Source organism: Pan troglodytes, chromosome 2, assembly GCF_028858775.2.
Source record: "Pan troglodytes isolate AG18354 chromosome 2, NHGRI_mPanTro3-v2.0_pri, whole genome shotgun sequence".
NCBI classification, from domain to species: Eukaryota; Metazoa; Chordata; class Mammalia; order Primates; family Hominidae; genus Pan; species Pan troglodytes.
The window spans coordinates 102,953,335-102,974,858 of record NC_086015.1 but is presented as its reverse complement, the minus strand read 5'-3'; the positions used below and the strand labels follow the sequence as shown (position 1 = coordinate 102,974,858).

The window sequence follows — 21,524 nt, the reverse complement described above, 5'->3', positions numbered from 1 at the left end:
GATTCTTGGTAATTAAGACACACAGGTAAAAAAGTCAGGGCATTTCTGACAGGAAAATGGAAATCAAGTAAGGTAGAATTGTGATAGTTAATATTGAGTGTCAACTCGATTGGATTGAAGGATGCCAAGTATTGTTCCTGGGTGTGTCTGTGAGGGTGTTGCCAAAGGAGATTAACATTTGAGTCACTGGACTGGGAAAGGCAGACCCACCCTCAATCTGGGTGGGCACCATCTAATCAACTGCCAGCACGGCTAGAATAAAGCAGGCAGAAGAAGGTGGAAAGAGCAGACTTGCTGAGTCTGCCGGTCTTCATTTTTCTCCTGTGTTGGATGCTTTCTGCCCTCAAACATTGGACTTCAAGTTCTTCAGCTTTTGGAGTCTTGGACTTACACCAGTGGTTTGCCAGGGGCTCTCAGGCCCTCGGCCACAGACTGAAGGCTGCACTGTCCGCCTCCCTACTTTTGAGATTTTGGGACTTGGACTGGCTTCCTTGCTCCCCAGCTTGCAGACGGCCTATTGGGGGACTTCACCTTGTGATCATGTGAGCCAGTAATCCTTAATAAACTCCCTTTCATAAATACATCTATCCTATTAGCTCTGTCCCTTTAGAGAACCCTGACTAATACAAGGACTCTGGTACACTGACATTAAATATTGCAGGGAATATGCACAGGGCTTAAGGAGATTTATTGATGCATCAAAATACAGGGGCCAGGATGCATCTAGGATGCTGGCAGCCTCAAGGAGAGTGTTGTAGAGCACAGCAGCACAAAACTCCAGAAACTCACGGGATGAGGTAAGATCTTAGATGAGACATTCAGAACAGCCACATTTTTCCTGGTGATGCCACAGCTGCCCACCACACACACACAGACACATACACAACCCACACGTGGACTCTATATATACTGTGCATTGACATGGTGAAGGGAGAGAGATGCCCGTGAACTGGACAGGTATTGTACAACCAGGAAAATTTCCTTTTAGGGGAACTGGTGGGGAGATTGAACTGTTGCCATTTGGTATAAACAAAGAACAATTAAACAAAACACAACCCCCCACCCAAACCAAACCAAAACCAAAAAAAAGACCAAAAATGTCAATCAGCCCATAAATAGTTTACACTGCCACCATGACCAATGCACAGTAGGACTCTGGCATAGGAAAGAGCTCATTAAATGAGCTACAAGGCACAGAGATTCTTAGTGCCCTTATTTGCAACACGTAGACAGCGACACTTGAAGCTGCTGCTCACCTAAATGACCGCTGTGCTGGCACTTAATTAAACGTTCAATAATTGGTTTGCAGTAGTATTAAATAAACTTTTATTGAGCACCTTCTGACTAGCAGACACTTTCTTACATGTTATCTTATTTAACTTTCACATCAATCCTGAGAGGTAAGTTTATTTTAGAGCAGAGGAAGCAAAGACTTGGCAAGACTTACTGTCTTGCCCAGGATGGCTGCGTTGTTCAGTGGTAAAAGTGGGACTTCATCTCAGGGCTTCTTATGCTAACTTCAGTGCTTTTTATTCAGGTCATGGTAGTAGCTTCCCACAGATAATTTAAGGTATTTTATTTTGTCTGCATAAATTACACACATTTGGGCATTAAATAAAAAGGGGGATTTAAAACTATCATTTAAAAATTTACAGACAGGTTTAAAATGGGTGTCCTTTAAAATCATAAACTATACAGAAGATAACCTACAAAACTATTCCTGCTGACTAGCCCATCAAGACATGTTAGCTGCCATATTATTGAGGAGAGTTTGGGTTCTCTTCTTGAAAAGCACATTCTCAATCACTTTTCCCTAAGCAAACCTTGCAGGTCAGTCCGCTTTCTTTTGCTGCACTTTCTTTTTTCTGCTACCAGGATGCTCCAAACTATTTCTGGATGTGATTTTGTTAAGATTCAGCCTGGATTAGTAGAAAGAAGAGGACTTCAGGGATGGGATGATCCAGGTGTATATTCCAGCCCCAACACTCACGATATTAATGATATAAAGAAATTGACTTAATCTCTCTAAGCCTCTACTGCCTTATGTGTAAATTGCAGATAAAACCCCTCCCTACCAAATTCAAATGAAGGAATGTACATAAAATAAATGAAGCAAACTGTAAGTTTCTCCACAAAGGTTATTATCATCATTATTTATAGATTATTTTCATGTTTCAAAGTTCCCAAATTAAGATCCTTGCAACACTCTTTTGCTGATGTGGCGACAATGAATTCTATTTCATAAATACGAGAAGCTAAACATCTCCGGTGTACTTTCTCTGTGGAAAAGGAGTCATGGATTCTTCCTTTAGCCACTGGCTCATGTCTGCAGATGAGAATTTTATTTATATGTATTCAAATGTGATTTAAACACATGGTGATTCTTTTATGGCTAGATATAAAAAATTTACAAGTTAAATGTTATTGCTATCTTTACCATTGACTCTAGAGCTTTCTTATGATACAATTTGTAAACATTTTACAAGGCAGAGGAAAATACACACCCATAATTATTTCTTGATGTTGTCTGGCTCATGACAGCAGGATAAAGTCTCTTATTATTTTAGAAAGAGTTTTCATTGAAGGTTTTTCCAGTCATTCCAAGTAAACTTAGCTGCGAATGGAAAAGATACAGCTGATTGCCCTGGCTTCTGGAGTGGCTCTTTTGCCCTTGTCCTGCTCTGTGCTGAGTCAGAAGGAAAGCACGTAGGGTGGCCGAACTCTGACATCATTAAACATCTCTGTAAACTATTGCTGTTAGAGATTCACTCTGGCTTATTTTCTGAAGGCTTATTAATAGGTTAGAATCTAATCTGCAGACAGAATGTTTGATCACTTTGCTCATGGCTTTGCCAGGTACAGGATTTTACTGCATGGTTGGCCTGTTGGCATGATGATTCCTGAAGGGCTGTTGGTAAGCCAGCAAGTGCCAGGGGCACATCATTGTCAAATTCCAAGACATGCTACCTCCCCTGACCTGCTGGCGGAGAGCTTAGCCTTCTTCGCAGTGTTTCAGGTTGTCCACTGCAGAACACAGAAATAGAGACAAAAATGCTCTGGGAAAATCTATGATAAAGAACTACTTTTCTTTAAAAGGTGGTGAGGTTTCAGGAGGAAAGAAAAGCAAAAATCTGTGAGCTGAATTTGTTTCCAATACCCAGGGATAGTCTCTGTAGAAATGGTCATATTGAAGACTGAAGCAATTGTATGTCTCAGCAGGTATTTAAACCATGCTTTTTCCCCAAGGGGAAAAGAAATGAGATGGTAATGAATAATGGAACTTTTTCATTCCTCATCCCATTTTGTTTATATAGTGATAAAGAATCCAGGCAGTGATAGGGTGTCATTCTGAGGGATTTTAAGCCACTAAAATAAAGGAAAAAAAGGAGGCAAACACCATTTGTACAATATTATTAAAATTACAGATATAGGGAAGAAGACTTCTTTAAAATAACATAACAGTTGGCAAAAGACCCTGTAGTCAGGCAGTGCATTGAACATGACATTTAATGAACACTACTGCAGTCATAGCATTCACTGGGGATAGAAAAAAGCATATCTTATTCAATTTTTTCAGTAGTTTATATGCTCACCAAGGGACCTAAACCATAGCACATAAAAAGTTAAATAGTTTCTTGTTCAATACAGTATCCATTAGCCACATGTGGTTATTTAATTTTAAATTTAAAGAGATTAAAATAAAATGTAAAAAATCCAGTACCTCATTTGTGTTAGCCACATTTAAAATGCTTAGTAGTCCTAGCACTTTGGGAGGCCGAGGTGGGGAGAGCACCTTAGCTCAGGAGTTCGAGACTATCTTAGGCAACATGGTGAAACCCTGTCTGTATTAAAATACAAAAATTAGCTGGGTGTGGTGGCGTGCACCTGTAGTCCCAGCTACTCGGGAGGCTGAGGCAGGAGAATAACTTGAACCCCGGAGGTGAAGGTCACAGTGAGCCAAGATCATGCCACTGCACTCCAGCTTGGGCTACAGAGTGAGATTCTGTCTCAAAAAAAAAAAATAAAAATAAAAATAAAGTGCTTAGTAGCCATACGTGGCTAGTGGCTATCATATTGGAGAGCTCAGCTGTAGAAGGCAGAATGATTCCATCATTGCAAAAAGTTCTATTAGACAGTCCTGACTTATTCAATACAGTGTATAGGTGACATATTACTGGCATTTAGAGTAACTGCTTGTTAGTTGAGAATAGGGAAGGATCAGTGCTTGTTATAATATTGATGAAGGCTTTAATAGGATTTTGAAATTATGGTTATTCTGACAGGTTGAAAGGAGAATGGGGGACATTTTCTGTAGAGAAAGGAAAAAGGAATGTTTGGGGGAGTAGTAGCCCATCAGATTTAATTCCTGTTTATAGACTTGAGGGAGGTGAAGATGAAAAGAAGCTTTGGGGTGAGACAGGTTGTGAGACTCGACTGTCAAGCTAAAGTGTTTGTTCTACATTTCATAATGCCATTAAATCCTTTTGAGCAGGGTACTAACAATCCTGGGACAATGGTCACATGGGAAATAATTTTTCTTTGTGTAACCTGGTATATGGAGCACCAATATTAATATTAGAATACCATTAGGCATTCATCTTATGCCCCATGTTTAGCTGCAGAGTTGAGTCAAAGCCTAGTAACACTGTGTATGTGTATGTGTGTGTGTGTATGACAGAGAGAGAAAGAGTGAGCAAGAGAGAGCACATATTTATGCTATGGGATGGGGAGGAAAGGGAGATGTGGAATGTGGAAGCGCAGTTCTTGGTTCTCTCAGAAAACCACACGGAAGACTGGGGTAGTGTTGGTCATTTCATGAAGTCCTAAAGAAATCAGGATATTCTAAATTTTATTCAGAACTTTTATTCTTTCTAAGATGTTCATTTTCATCAAGGAATATTTCAGAATGGAAAGGAGTTTCTACCATATCTAGATATACCCCAATCACATCAAGGCTTCAAGAACGAACTTAGGCCAAATTGTCCCTTTTTAGAACAATTTATGGGGACAGAGAGTAGCACCATTAAAATCTTTATTCACCGTCAACTTATTTTATTCTCCCACCCCTATTTTTTTCTTTTCTTTTCACATTTATTAAGCCCTTATTATGTGCCAAGCATTGAGGTTGCAGAGGTAAATAAGACACAAATCTTTCTGCAAGGAGCTCACGGTCTTTATGGAGATGGATACACAAATTAAACCCATGCCATTATAGAATGGAGACAACTGTGGCAGGGCTTGTACAGAGAGTTCTAGGGAGTCTGAAGGAGATCCACGAGGCAGCTTGGGTTAGGCTGGTTTCAGGCATGTTCTCACAGAGGGGAAGATACTTACTGAATCTGAATCTTGGAAGAAGAGTATAAATTAATCTAGTAGATTAAGTGAGAAATACTACAAGCAGAGAGGGAAGATCAAGAACAAAAGCCAAAAACATAGCAGAATGTGAGCATGGGGAAAAAGCTAGGCTTTGTTTCCTTTTTTGTCTTTGGCACAGGATAAAGGAAGGGCTTGAGGTATATTTATTTCTATATATACTCTCACTGCAGGCTAAGCAGCAGGTGTAGACAACATAGACATTTTCCTAGGTGACTCTCTTGGCTTGGGGGAAACATTTAAGTCATCTTTACTGTCATCATCTGGCTACGGTTTATGGTAAAAGTCGTGCCAAAGAGAATAATCTGGGGAGCTAGATACAAGTTCATTTAATGTGCCGAAGTGCCTTTGCTCTAGTGTTTCTCATAGAATCATGGAAATTTCTATTGCCTTAAGAATGACATGCTAGACTGTCATTCTTTTTACCGGATTGGTGCCAAGCAACTTGTCTTCACTTGGGGAGAGTTTACGGACTAACTTTTAGCCCTTAAAAATTACCCTAGGGAGAAATGATGTTTTTTGTTTTGCTTTGTTTTTTGTTTGTTTGTTTTTTCTTTTCTAATTACACAGTCCTTACTTTTTTGGCTCTGAAATGACAGCATGCTTTTAGATTAAAAAAAACAAAAAAGAAAAAGAAATTAAAATCACTGTATTAAACAAGAAACAGAGCCAGTAAGCAGTGTCTAGGAACAGAGCCACTAGAATTCTCTCACTTTCTTTATGAGTCAGAGGCGTTGTCATAGGAAGTTTATTTTTATTTTTTTCCTTTATGATAGGACAAGACATCATGAGAAGCAGCACAGGCGGGCAGGAAGACCATAGACTTTGGACTGTGACCTGGATAGAAGAACCTGCTCTGCCTCTTCCTAGCTGTGTGGCCCTAGGCAATTTGCTTAACGAGTGGAGGCTTAGTTTTTCTCATCGTTAAATTGGGAATAATAATACCCTTCTTGTAGGGTTGACATGGGGAATATAGATAACGGGACTAGCATAATATCTGGTCCTGTTAGACAACAAATAGCTTTTATTATTATAACCATTAATGATGTGTTTGAATTTCTCCCTTCTCCTTTAGATGACTACGAGCTACTTATTTTCTTAAAGGAGAGGGTGCTCAACTGTGCCACTTATGGGATACTGACCTCCAGGCACTAACTTTGTGAAGTGGAAAGATAATTCCCAGAGTAATGTCCTAAGATAAATAGTAAATTGTATGGAGTGGGAGGTCTGAGTGTCATAGATAAACTAAGTAATTGCTCATTCAGTAAATTACACCAGAATATCAGTGTGTTCCTCCTACAGAAATTAGCTCCCTATTGATGGTGAGAAAGCAAATGCTCAAAGAAAATATTTGGCCAACGATCTTGGTTAGTTAATGATAGTAAAGATAAAGCAGGGAATTAACAGCTCAGAGACTGATGAGCTAGTTCAAAGAATTATCTAGGCTCCTTGTTTATTGAACTTATTGCTCATTGTTGGCCACTTCTCTCTATGCAGTATCCAGAGAGTGGGATGGAAAGGAAGAGACAACTTCAATTTGTCCAGTGTTCTAAAGATTTTTTGGGTAGAAGTGGAGGTTGAAGATATGAGAGAGAGAGAGAGAGAGAGAGAGACTTGAATAATATTTCTGGCATTCTTGCTATTATTGTAATAAAGAATTGAGCCATAGAACAAAGGCATGTTATCTGCTTCTTTTGTTCCTTTTTCCCCTGGGTTTTAGAAATCTCTCTACATATAGTGACATTCAGTATGTATTACTTAACAACTAGCAAGACTGAAAATACCATGTTCTGACTGATCTTGAAATAATGCTGCAGGAAGTGATTCTTAAACTATTCTTAAGCTGTTCCGTAGAATATCAGTCCCAGGAGATGTGCTCAGGCAGGGTAGATCTGTCATCAAATGTTTAAGGAACACTCGATTGTAACATTTTTGAAGGATGAAAATATATATAGCATATAAAAATTTCTGTGAAGTCATACAGTGAATAAAAATGTTTAATATTGTTTCATTGAGTGTTTCTAAAACTTATTTGACCACAGAACTTTTTTCTGTATAAACATTGATGAATCCCAGGTAGCGGTGTTTTGAAATGCACTTTGGAAAATGTTGAAGCAAGGGATGCAGAGATTTTATACAAAAGTCATTATTAAACAGTTATCTTTCTCCAGTTAAAATAGAGTTTTTAGATCAGAAACCCTGTATTGTATGTGAGAAATTCTCCTTTGGCTGGTCTCAAAATACAGATTGGTAAGAATATAAGCCTTTTAAGACTCTTTAAGCCATTTTCTAATTATTATTTGTTTTTTACTTTCCACTTACCCTTGATCTTGTTTGGCCTTTTGAGATATGTGGGATTGACCTCTGTATTCTGAGAAACAAAAATGCTCTTGCTATATGTGGCTACTTGACATTTTATCCCATTTTGACTGATTTTGTATAAATATTTTGAGCCCTTCCTAGTTATTGTAAGTATAATCCATTTACCATACTAAATTAGTAACCATAAAATGCATGCTTAATTAGTATCTTTCTGAAAAATACTTGACAGGACCTCACATGTCTCTAAGTGGTAAAGAAGGTAGTTATTTAAAAATTGTTCTGCTTAAGATAAATAAATTAAGGCACAGAGATGATCAGTGACACGCCCCTTGTCCCAGAGAGAGTCAAGGTGTTTTTGAAATTAAAACACTGAAGATTTTCTGGTGATTCACAAGTCACATGCACACCAACTCCATAGCTTCATCTCTATGGATGCAAAAAATGATCTTAGAGGATTGCTGTTTTGCTGTGAATGTCATAATTTTTACTAAGCAAGCAGCTCTCCTCTGGTGTGCCAAGGATTTTTTTTATGGTCCTAATTGATCTCTATCCCCCAAAGGGTTCTGAATTATGCAAGTGTCTCAAGTCTTAACAAGCCATCCCCACACAGCTGTGCAATGGAAATGTTCAACAGAAAGGTATTCACTTCAGTCTAGGCAAGACCCTGGCTGCTCCCTGGAGAGACCCAGATTTAGGGGAGCAGGTTCTGGACCCTCTGGGCTGGAGAAGCCTATTTGGCCCATTTCTGTCTTTTTTCTCCCAGCTCCCTTCCCCTTACTCCACTGACAGGGAGGGTCTAGTCACCGCAGGCTTCCTCACTGTGCTTGTCTCTCACTGACCCTCAGCTGCCAGGCTTTGTTTATTACTGAATTGAGCATTTAGATTCAGTCTTGGCTGGTGGTAGCCTTGGAAAGAACATTTTCTAAGATTGTTTTAGTTTTCTTTCAAATAAACTTCCACAAGCCCGGACATTTCAGGCATTGCTAATGCCAGAAATGTGGGTGATTTATTCTTAGAGGCTTAAATTAGGATTTTTTTTTAAAAAAGAAAACTAACAATGTGATCTACTACAGTGGCATACATTTTAGCCATTGGTTGTAAGGGACACTTTGCTCTGCCTTCGATCTGAAAATCTTAAATCTAAAGGCCCCTTCTGGGACCAGATCAGTTTCTATTGAGACACCCAGCCCCTGGCTCCCTCTACTGGTGAACAACCTCCCTCTCCATTTGGGCAGCAGGGGACTGTAATTAACTGGGGGCTGGAAAAGGGACTAGACATGTCCTTAAACTAGAACTGTGGATCCAATAGCATATTTTTGCCACAGATCCCCTTTCTTTCCTCATTCTTCCAACCTCAACAATCTTGGCTACCTAACTCACAAATTCTTAGCTCCCCCTAGTGCCTCCCTTCATGTACTTTTTGGCTTTAATCTTATGTCTGCCATTTAACAAGAAGCCGCTTGTTTGGATTGATAGCATTGGTGAACACCATGACTCCTGGACTTTAAGACTGGGCAATCGCTAAGTAGATCTTTAAAGAAATACAATAATGTACAATCATCACTGAATTTATGAATGAAGTTTAGGCTTATCGTCAGAGTGTAGACAGCATGCTAGTTGGAAGAAGATCCTAAATGGGATGATGGCTTGAAAATGTGTCCCACCTGCCCCATCACAGTGCTCTTCGGTCAGCTGTTAATATTTGAAATCCTCCTACTGAACTGAAGGCAGCTGCAACTTAACCCCTCTGCTGCCATAAACTAGCCATAATTGCCTTAGAACACAAAGCCTCAATTATGCAGGCCATTGGCCCAGACTTCCAAAAAGCAGCTGTTTTATCTAGCTAACAGAGGGGACTAGAGAAGCTCCCCAATAGGCTAGATACATGTTATTTCCTAGAGAAGTTGACAGCTGACACCCACACCCAGGCCTATTTAGTTAGAGTTGGAAAAGTAGCACATGAAGAGATTGTCTTCAGTCTCAGCACATCAAATGATCCAATGCCTAAATATCCTGTGATGTAAACACATCAATTGGAAGCTTAAGAGGGACAGTCTTCAAGAAAGACTTACTTAAAAGAATGTTTTCACAATGATGCTTAGCCATAGACTGTGTTAAATTTAACATATAATAAATCAATTTTAGAAACACACTATTTCGGAGATATGGAAATAATTGTCAGGCATGCTTCAGAGGAAAGTGAAGAAGCATCTGGGCTAACATCTGTCTGCTTATTCAGAGTAAATTGTTTACAGAAACAATACAAGAATATTCTTTCCTGCCTTCGTCACTTTCTATGATGGAGTGACTTTATGTGTTACCAATAATTGTGTTGTTATTTTAGCAGAGGACATTTCAATGACTTGACATCCATGGAGTTATTATCCTGGGTCAGAGTCCAGTCTAAAAGGAGGTGAAATGAGGTTCCTTTCCCACTTGAGGGCCAGTCAAATGATAAGAAGAGTTTTAATAGATATGGTACTTATAAAGCTTTCACACCTGTGTCATCCAGGCTTCAATTAGTGTTGTATTTAAAGAACCCTGACTCAAACAGAAAGTCATCTCTCAAGCAATTGAGAGGGTCTGGTTTTGGACAATCCTATTAAAATCTCTTGTAGCATTTCAAAACTCTTGGAGATTCTCCCTCCTCTGTTTCAGAGGAATAAACTCTCTTAGCTTCACTGTCTTGTCTCTATACTCTTGGTCGCTTGATCACCTCTCCCCTCTGTTACAACAAATCTCATACCTACACATTCTGACTGATGTGTCCCTTAATGTTTTTCCTGATTATCCATTATGGGTATTTTGCTCTTTCTCTCATTAGAGGCCGAGGAAGGTACAAAATGGTTAAATTGGCAACACTTTGTCTGTTGGGTGGAAGAGGAGAGTTACGCTGTAAATCTCACATTCTAATTCATTTATTCTCTCAAATGAATATTGGAACTAGATCTTAAGCCTCCTGTAAAAAATAATACAGTTTCTAGAACTCAAGTAAATATGGGAAGAACTAGTGAGAATATTGTAGACAGGAAAATGGCTTAGCCATTGCTAAGGCTAAAATGAACTCTCCTAGATTTCCCAAAGCAAGGGAGAATCTTAAACTCAATACATTTGAGACCTGAGTCACTGTATGTCTGTATAGACTGTTTTCTATGAAGTAAAATTTACTTTGTAAATCCCTTACTTTGTAGAAAGTAGTTTTATAGACTATATTTTCTACAAGTAAGAAAGGAGTTTAGGAAAATGGATATTTTATACTTAGCTTTTTTTCCCCATTCATTCACCCACTCAACACAGATTTACTGAGCAGCTACTATGTACCATATCCTGGGCTGGTTAAAAACATACCATCCCTGTGATGGTGATGACCATTGACTTCACTCTTCACAAGAATTTATGTCAACGTGTCCTAGACATTTGGTAGTAGAGGTATAGCTGTAGTCCAAACCTCTACCAAGCTATGGTTTCTGAGAGCCCTGTATGTTAAGTGCCTATGGAATGCTCAGCATAGTCAAAGACACCTTAGATTCACATTACGCGAGGAGCCACACTGCAGTTATTCAAGATTAAGCACTGGTTGGAGAAACTGGCTGTATGAACTCCAGCCTTGGGTGCGCTGTACTCATCTGGGTGGCCTTGGGAAAGACATTAATCTTTCTGATCTTTTGCACCTGTAAAATTAACTTTTAGTTACAATTAGCTCTAAGGTCTTTTCCAGAATTTATCTTTTATGATTCTCTAAAGTTTTTTTAATTTCCAAGAAGTTATAATAAGTACTGGATAAGTAAAATGGCTTTGAAACCTCATCTCAGATATTCTGTTGGAGGCAAGTAGCAATTTTAAATTACTTTCTTCTAGGTATGTGAATTAAAGTTTAGAAAAATGTGAAACTTACATTTGATAGGGTGAAAATTTATATCCTATTTAAGAGAAGTATGAGGAAATTTTTGGTAATGAGAGAAGCCACAAGTATGAGTGGTTCTTTAGAAACTTGTTCTATGAGAATTAAAAAGAGATTTTTTCCAGGGAAAGAACAAATGAGATGTCACAGAGGGACTATGACTGCATCTGCACATCCTGAAAGGTTTGCTGAAGGAGAGAAGGGTCAGTTTTTGCTGTCCAGAAGGGACAATAGAAGTGAGCCCCAAATAAATAGAGGACACCGAAGGTGAATTGTCAAGTGTGTGTTCATATTTTACATAGTCAGCTAAAGTTGTTGCTTTTGCTCTTATCCTACATTGAGAAGTTAGAATTCATTATTTTTATTTTTATTGATTACTCTGTGATCAGTTTTGGTGAACAATTTTCGTTTTATTCACTTCAGTTTGATCTGATGCAATTTCAATGGCTTCATGAATTTGAGTACACAGGGCTTCAGGCTTGTGGACATTCTAACCTTGTGTGACTCCCTTTAACCCCATTCCTGCAAATCTGCTTGAGGAAAAACTATGAAGAACCTTCTCCCTCAAACAACAAATGGAGTTACTAAAGTGATAGAGGGATCTCTCATTAGCAGCTTTTCTCTGTTTGTGTTGAAATGTGGTTAATGCTCATACTTCTCACTCCTTATCTCTCTAGAAAGGGGAAGTTTAATAGAGCTATAATTTAGTACTGTGGGGTGTAACCTGCTGTTAATATCTGCCAGGTCACTGGAAGATCTCCTTCATTATACTCCTAGCATTTTGTGACAACTTTTGAACAGGTTCTTTAAATAAATGTGTATTCCTAGATGCTTTAGGGATTGAGAGATCCTTTTCACACAATGCTAAAAAGAAAGATTCTCTAAATTCCAAAGGGCATTCATTCTCCCCTTAATTCTCCTCTCCTCTCCTTTTGGTTTTCTTTTCACTCAATAGTTAGACCAGTGCACCTTTCACAAGAATACACTCATGTTTCAAGATCTGTACCTTCTTTAACTTATGCACATGTATGTTTATAGGGGTCTGGTTGAAGAGAAGGAGGTCAAGGCAGAAACACCTAGCTCCCAGAGGGTTACTTGGAGGACCAGAGGTTTTAGGAAATACGGTGTGTCTCAATCTGTCTGCAAGTTTCCATACCAAAGTGAGTAACCATGGATAAGGAGTAAATTGCTGTTTCTAACTTTTAACTTACAAATAAGCACTCAACATTACACTTTTCAGGAGACTTAGGGTTGGTTTTGTTGATGTGACCCATCCATTAGTTAAAAACATATTTTAAGGAGTTTTTTATTTTAACTTATAGTATAGCTTTTAGAATTATGACTAGCAAATTACTGTGGGTTTTTAAATATGGGGCAAACCTGAAATCATTTTCATCATTAGAACCAAGCTGTTCTTTTCTGCTAAAGAAGGAGGGCTAAGGAGAAGGGCATAGTAGAGATGGATCTTATACTCTCATTGATTAAAAAACAACAAACAAATAAAAAGACAAGAGCAGACATGGATTTTTGCTCTTCCCCATCCCCTCATGTTCACATAAATGAGGGTTGGGAGAAGTTGCGTTTCGTAACAGAGCTCCTAATCTTGCTTTTCTCCTAGGGCACTTCTGTGATTCCTCCAGCTTCTCTTTCAAGTCCCTTTTCACCCCAGTCCTCTTCTCCTTGATTTTTATTTCATAAATAGGAATAAAGTGGCATATGTTTTCTGATCATGCAAAGGATATCATTTTATAATTTTGACAGTAGTAGAACATCTAAAATGCACATTTCTGTAGGATCAGCAAGCCCTCAAAATCAGTAGAGCTCCCTTCTTGTGTCTCTAGTGAAAGGGGCAGCTTCTCATCTTATCTTTTCTGAGAAGCATTAAGAAGTCCTCCCAAGTCTGCCGCAATGGCATTGGTTGGGTATAGTCATGGACTTGATCAAGAGGCAGCTACATAATGGCAAAAAGAGGAGACTCACGTGAAGTATCCACATCCCATGCAGAAGGGGAGATTTGGGGGCAACTACATGAAACTTCGACACTGATTTTTCTAAAAGCTTAAGAAGAGCAGTGTCATCTTGCTTGGTATGTACTCTATGGAGAAAGGATAGCTTTGCTCCTGGGAAAGTTAGATCATGAGCAATCTAAGATGATCTCACTCAGTTATTTAGGGGCTTGAACTTGATGGGACATATGGAAGGCAGTTACTGTTTAACGGTCCATAGCTGGTCCGGTGGATTAATTGCCAGAGAAAGCAGAAGTAAACCCTTGGAGAATACTTTTATCCCCAAACTTAGGAATAACTGGAAGCTCATTTAAACTGGGAGCATTTCTCCCTCCACCCCAAGAAAAGATAACTTCCCTCAAGGGGATCTGGTGAATGAAGCAGCGTATTTTCATCCTTGTGATAATGGGTGTGAGTCAGGCACTACCATAAAAGAAGAATTAACTTGAATGTGCCACATACTTGGTCTGGCCTTGTCCCATACCTGTACTCTTGTCATGGTTGATTACCTATGTGCATCAGATATAAAGCAAGCAGTCTGCATTGTGGCATGAGATAAAAGGTATGTTAATATGCTCAGGTCACATACTATCTTGGCCAATAGTAATTTTATATAATTTGCTTAAAGGAAACTGCACTTCTTGCAATATTTTTTTCCAATGAAGAAAAATTTAACGTGACTGAAACTTTATATATAACTCTTGCATTTGAGTAACAGCATTGAATCCTCTCCATCTCAAGCAGAACTTTTAAATATTTTTATTACTTTTGATATGCAAAAGCTAAGGAGAAATGGTTTGGAAGACCTAAGTTAAATTTCTAATGAGTCTTGTTTCTTTAACAGGGGAGAATTTTATACAGCTTCGGTGAGTTTTTTCTTTCCACATGAGATAATATAAACAAACAAAAAAATAAAAAAGTGAAACATTTCTCTTCTTACTTTAAGAACCTTAAGGGCTAAAAGAGTGGTTTGGTTTCCTGACTGGTACTTTTGGTTTGCCTTCTCTAAGTGGTCTTGAGCAATTCCCCAGAGGAAACATTTGAAGAGGGTTTTTCTCCCACTTGAGAGAGTTTCATCCCACACAACCCACAGAATTTGATGGCAAACTTCATGGACCAAGTGTCTGGTTTTACAGAAGTGGCTGTGGAGTATGTTTTTCCTTTCACAGGTGCACATTTATTCTACCTTAGGAATAAGAAGAGATCATTTTCTTTTAAAGAGGGTAGCTTAAACACTGAATATCTCTGATAATTGCATGCCAATCAGGTAGGTTGTGATTTACTAAATGCGGGGGAAAAAAGGTGGAAAGAAGGATTAAAACTTCCAAAGCCTTTCTCGCTGATCTTTCTTTACAACCATCTGGTGTGCACAGAAGTATTGTATAATCTGGCCTGTATTATTCTCTTACTGTGAAACATATTGAAACGCTTTATGTTTAGGTGTGTGTACAGAAATTCATGAAGTTCTTTTATACACTTTCTTAGTTCCATCGTAATTCTCATTTTAGGATGTCGTGAAAAGATAGCCTGGTGAGAGAGCACATTCTACCCTGGCTTGTGAATTTGGATTTGTTCCTTCCTATCTACCAGCCACCTGATTACTTACTGTCCCCGTGCAAAGGGCACCCGTTCACATCATTTTTTTCCAAGCGCTAAAACCTGGAAAGATATTTTTTTAAAGGACTCACAGAAGCTGTCTTGGGGGTTTGGAAAACATCACAAAATTGTTAGCAGACCTTTTGACTGTGCTATTTTTAGGAAGTTAACTGTGTTCTTTTAAAGTACATTTTTGACAATGGGACAACGTTTTCCTTGCCCCCACTGATGTGTGAAATAGGTACAGTGAAAAACGTCAGTACAACACCCCAAACAGATACATTTTAACCTAAGCAACAGTCAGCAACAGGAGAAAAAGTGATTTAAAAAGAGAAAGGTTTCGCAATATTTATGCTGCTGTTTCTTCCCTGAAGGAGCTTTTATTTTACCATTCAAACAGAAGTTTGTTTTCAAACCAGTTGCTAGTTAAAGGAGCAGCGGATCGCGCATCCGTAAGAATCAGCTCTAACCAAACAGCAAACGCGTTGGCCAGAGGGTGACTTACTCCCCCATAGCAACCCCTGGTAGGTGAGCTGCCTGCAGAAGTGCTGTCTTACCTTGAGCACGTAAGATCAGGGAGAGAGGCTCGCTGGCTCCCACGGAGAGGATCGGGGAAGGGCTGTGATCGGCTGCTGGTAACATGCACTTGGCTTTTATGGGCAGGTGGGAGGAGCTGCTCCTCATAGTAGGTGGGCAGGGAAGGAGCGGCGGGCGGGCAGCCTCTGGAGGAGCTGGACACTCTTCTCTGGGGAGGGGCGGGCAGAGACTGGAGCCCGCAAGGCGGAGGAGAGACGACGGGGCGGGGGGAGGGGGGGCGCGGTCACGACGGAGGAAGGAGTGGAAAAGGGAGAGAGAGGGAGAAGGGAAAAAAGAGAGGGAACGAGAAATAGTGAAAGGGATCTAGACCACAGATGGGGAAAGGTGGGAGAGAAAATGAATAGCAGAGACAGAGAGAGAGAGAGTGTCTGGGAGGAAAGGGGAATCGGAGTATTTTCCGTTTTTGCACGACATTTTTTGGCAGGGGGAGTTGTGGGTGATTGTGACTTTTGAAGGTGTTTTCTGTGAATTTGGGAATTTGAAAAGCTACATAGCGGTCCGGGAGAACTGAAGGGTTTCTAAGCGAGGCAAGGGAGGGGAAGCTGGGCGTCCGGGCAGCAGAGCCAAAGTGCAGGGTGGAGCCGGACCTGGAGCTGGAGGCACTGACATGGCCTGGAGCCAGGCAGCCCCCAGCCCTCAGCCCCGTCCCACCTCCCGCAGGTGAAAACCGCCCCATCCCTCTCCCTCCAGGCAAGGCTTATTTGACAAGAAAGTTCCTGCGCTGCCTGTCCTCTGAGCATCCAGAGGCCCCTTTTGAGACTTCGGCAGTATTAAAGTAAATCCAGCAACAGGGAGGATTCGCGTGGACTTGCTTGTGGAGAGAGGAACCTCAGAACCAGCCTGGGTCTTCCAGCATCTGCTTATGTAACGTAGGATTTCAGAGCTCTCTGCCCTCTGGTTATTTTCGGTATTTAAAACACTCTCATTCCTAACAATCGGAAAACGTCTTGGTGCCACAGTTCTTTCTCAGTGTGTCTTAAACATTAAGAGAGGATTCAACCAACAAGTGGCTAAAGGATCAGTCTGAAATTACTAAGAAATGCATTCAGAGAAAGAAAAACAAGCTCCTTTCGCTGCTGAGTGGTGACTCACTTCCTAGCCCAAGCCTGATTTTTGCCACCAAAGGAATTAAAGCATTTTAAAAGAGAACCTGAGACTTGGGGTGGGAGATACAGTACCGGGAGGGGGGAAAGGCGGGAATGGGAGGGGGGAGGGATGGGTAGGCTGGAAATAATAAAGGAACGAACTTGTACTGAATATGTATATATGTACTTGATTCAGTGTTCACCGCAACCTTATGAGGTAGGTATGATTCATATTGTGCAGATTTATTTATTTTTTTTAATTTAAAGAAAGGCATCTCCAAGGGTTCAAATAACTAGCTCAAGCTAGCGAGAGGGGGAGCCACAGCTAGCGAGCTTGCAAACCTTAGGCACTCTTCGGTACACCAGGCTGCGGTATAGAACACCTAGGTTCGTCTCAGGTTAGATCCTGATGTCATTGGCTGGTAGCAGGCTCCAAGAGAAGGAAACCTGATAGTGAAGAGCAGAATTACTCAAACTTAGCACTGCTGAAACTTTCGGGAGAATATTTCTCTGTTGTAGGGACCTCTCCTGTGCATTGTAGAATGTTAAGCAGTATCCGTGGCCCCTACCCACCAGATGCCAGTAGCAGTACCCACTCCTCACTCCCCACCCAGCTGTGAAAATAAAAAATGTCTCTAGATTTAGCCAAATGTCGCTGAGGGACAAAATCCCCTCCTCTTCTTAAGAACTATTCGTCTAAAAAAGGTCCACAACTATAAAAAAGCATTTTAAAAGAATCTATTAAGAAAATACCCAGTAGTGCCATTTGGATAATAATAATACCTACGTCCATATGTGCCGAGTTTACACTGCACTTAGGTTTTTACATATGTATTTTCCATCTGTTAGCTTCAAGAGCTCAAAGCCTCAATTGCTTCCTTTGTAACTAAGCTCATTCTCAATTGGTTACGTCTGGGAGTCAACGAAATAAACTCCCATGTGCCCGGGATATGAGGCAAGAACAATCATATATGAAATAAAAAATTTAAAATTTTTATCGTAAACACAAATTTGACACTAGAGTTTTCAAATTTACTCACGATGTTTTGCATTATTGATTATTCGCCTTTTTATAATTTTTTATCTCTATGTTCCCTATTCAAATTATATTCAATAATTTTTTGGCTGCACAAAGTTATAACTAGTGGCTTACTAGCTAGTAAAAAATAAGTGCTCAATAAATATGTATAGTCTCGCTAATTGAATAAACAGCAATACTGAGGACTGACAATAGAGAATGGTCAGCATTTGTTAGTTTAATGAATGCTTAGAAAGCTAAAACTTTCACATCAACTTTCTGCCTGTTTGCTATTTGGTTTTACTCTCTTCTTACCCTCCATAACTCAGTTTTCCTCTTCCCAAATAGTGTGTCTTTTGAGGATGTGGCCAAATCTACTGAGTGAAGTCTGTCAAACGAATAACACTTGTTACTAGACCTAGAAATAGGACTGCATTATCTATTCTTGGACATAACGCTGAAATCAGATGTAATTTTACAAGCACAATACCACTTTTGGAACTTTTTAATTTAGCAAAGAAATGTGTTCTGGGGAAACAAAATGGGACTTTTAGAGGAGAATCTGGGTGATAAAATATGTTAGTAAATACCCTTATCAGATTACAACAAATCATCTTTTCTATCCTAAGTTAATTCTTCTCAAACATTCCAGTTCCATCACATACGTGTGAAAAAAAAAAAAAACAGAAAGGCAAGAAAAGCACATTTGAAGAAAAGACAATTGATGGCTGTAGGCTGAATTTCCCTTCTTATTTTTAATTCTTTCTTCCTTTCAAACCTGATTATCCAGCCAACATAACAAAAGCACTGCTTTCATTTTGTTTGGATGGCACTAATAATTAGTTCATTTCTCCCATTCACAGTTGCCTGAATCTGATTCAGTAGCAGATCTGGACAACAAGTCAGGAATCCAGGAATGTCGTCTCTTTGCTGACTCTTAGTGTGCCCTTCCTAGAATCTCTCTGAAGGTGACTGAGGTTTGAAATGACCTAGTTTGGTCTTCTGTGGAAGGAAAGGAATCCAATGACAACATACTAGATGCTCTGAAGTTTCCATTGTGTGGCTATAACAGCTACAGATCATTACCTTCCTTTTGAGAGCTTTGCAAATATAACCCTTTTTTGGAGTTTATTTAGAATTAATCAGTTAACAAATATTTATTAAGAATGGATATCAGACAATGTGAGGTATTCAAAGCAGAGGAAAATATGACATCTTTTCTCACAGAGGAAGAAAAGCATGAAATCCTGATAGTTGAATTTTAGTAAAGAGACTTCAGGGAGGAGGTGGCATTTGAGCTGAGCCATGGAAAGTAGCATTTAAATAGACGAGTGATGGACAGTAGTACATTCCAGGCAAGGGAGGGTATGTGTGCAACCAGGGAAATCACAGGAATATTCAGAAGGTGGTGAATTGGCCAGCATGACTGAATAGAAAGGTCCATGTGGTAGAACAATGAGGCTGAGAAATGGAGAGGAGGGATGAGGAGGGATGAGGTCACCTCAGTAGTCTGAACTATAAACTATATTCTGTAGGCAATGCAGAATCATTGAAGACTTTTGAGCAATAGAATGGCATGGTGAAAGTGGCATATTTTCAAGATTTCATTTTTCTTTGAATATAGGGTCTTTATTGTGGCTTTGCAGATAAATGCTTGCCTGTGCATCTCAGACTCTTAGCATACTTAGAAATAGAGAAAACAGAGTGTCTGCATCCTGCAGACTTGGAGGCCTGAGCAAGGTGGCAGAAACAGTAGTGGTTCTAGCCCAGTTTTCCCTGGAGTGTCCTGTATGGTTGTAGGAAGGGGGTAGGAAGGCAGGACCCTCTCACGGTGTGGCCAGGGTGACATATGGGATTCACATAAAGAGTGATGTCTTCTCTGTGTGTCCGAGGAGCCCAGTGTCTTTCTCACCTGCTGTAGCTTTACATTATCCCTAAATAATATACCTGATCCATGAGATCCTTGAGTTTTCAAGGATTTCTGGATTGGAAAACAATGTGATCTGGCTTTAAAAACTGCACATTCACATCTATGTTCTCAAATAGTTAATTTTTAACTATTTGTGCTGCCCATGCCAGATTTCAAGCTCTGATTCTTCCTTTCACTCCTTAGAGCTTTAAAATGCAAATGAATGTGGCTTTGGCCTAAGCAAAAGTCACAGACAGGTGTGCTCACTTGAAGTAAATCTGACAATTTGAAATACGGTGTACAGAAATTTGCTCTCCATCTATCAAATGACTCATCAGTCAGTCAGTCTTAGCCCATGCTAAGCATGATCAAATATGATCGTAGTCCGCAAGGCACTTAAAATTGCCAACTCTCCTAGGGCATTTAAAATGGGGTTTTATTTACAAAAATGGAAAACGCTTTATAGCACAGAAGAAAGGCCCACCTCTTACGCATTCCAAAGGACCGTTGGATTTTGTGAGTCACTGTTTTCCTGTTGGCCCATAGGGTAGAGCTGACTGATGCAGGTGACCCCACAGATGACTGCCTCACAACTCCTGCTGGCTTTGTAAAGAGCAGTGCATGGAGAGTCAGGAAATCTGGAGTTCAGTCCCAGCTCTGCCACTAACTACCCAGGTGAAAACTTGGGCAGGTGTTTTATCCTTTTTGGACTCAGTGTTTGCATTTGTAAATGTGTCTGCATTTGTAAAATAAGAAGGCTTAACCAGACCCTCTCTAAAGTTCTTTCCACCTTCCAGATGCCCGCTGTGTGCCAGTTGGTGGGCACTCCACTCACTCAACATCCGCATGAAGTCAACTCAACATACAATGATACGCATGCTCAATTTAGGTATGTGTATTAGGGTTCTCCAGAGGAACAGAACCAGTAGGAGATACACACACACACACACACACACACCCCACACATGCACACACACACATACCAGTAGGATATATATGAGTTTATCAGGGATAATTGAATCACATGATTACAAGGCGAAGTCCTCTGCAAGCTGGGGAAAGAGAGAAGCGGGTAATGGCTCAGTCAAAGTCTGAAAGCCTCAAAACCAGGGAAGCTCACAGTGCAGCCCTCACTTAGTCTGAGGCCGAAGGCCCGAGAGCCCCTAGGGGGATGCTGGTGCAAGTCCCAGAGTCCAAAGGCTGAAGAGCCTGGAGTTTGATGTCCAAGGACAGAAGGAGAAGCTGAGTTTCCAGCACCACACAGGAAGAGAGAAAGAGAAATCTGACTTAGAAAGCAAGCTACTTATCCCCATTCTTCCACCTGCTTTGTTCTAGCTGCCCTGGCAGCTGATTGGATGGTGCCCACCTGCACTGAGGGTGGGTCTTCCTCTCCTAGTCCACTGATTCAAATGTCCATCTCCTCTGGCAACACCCTCACAGACCCACCCAGAAACAATGCTTCATCAGCCATCTAGGCATCCCTCAATCCAGCAAGTTGATGCCTAATATTAACCATCACAGCATGGAAGAGCTCCTAATTCATTACTCCAGTGTTTGCTACAAGGAGAATACCCCTTAATATTAAACCTTATTTGTATCCTAGGTACAGAAACCCAAAAGGTGGGGCTTACCATTGTTCCTTAAGTAGATCTTGACTGCAACCATTGCCTCTCTAAGTTTCAGGGCTTGGTAAGCATCTCCTAGGCCCAGCCATTAG

General features: G+C 40.2%; 1 protein-coding gene across 7 annotated transcripts in view; it reads right to left on the bottom strand.

Annotated features, from left to right (window-relative positions):
- Nucleotides 1–15,948, bottom strand: part of COL8A1 (collagen type VIII alpha 1 chain) — a 160,496-nt gene extending 144,548 nt beyond the window's left edge. For all 7 annotated transcript variants that reach the window (XM_024355582.2, XM_009445993.4, XM_001141952.7 and 4 more), the window contains exon 1: nucleotides 15,756–15,948. The gene's annotated coding sequence lies outside the window, so the exon portion shown is untranslated. The remainder of the gene's footprint in view (nucleotides 1–15,755) is intronic.
- Between the last annotated feature and the right edge of the window lie 5,576 nt (nucleotides 15,949–21,524).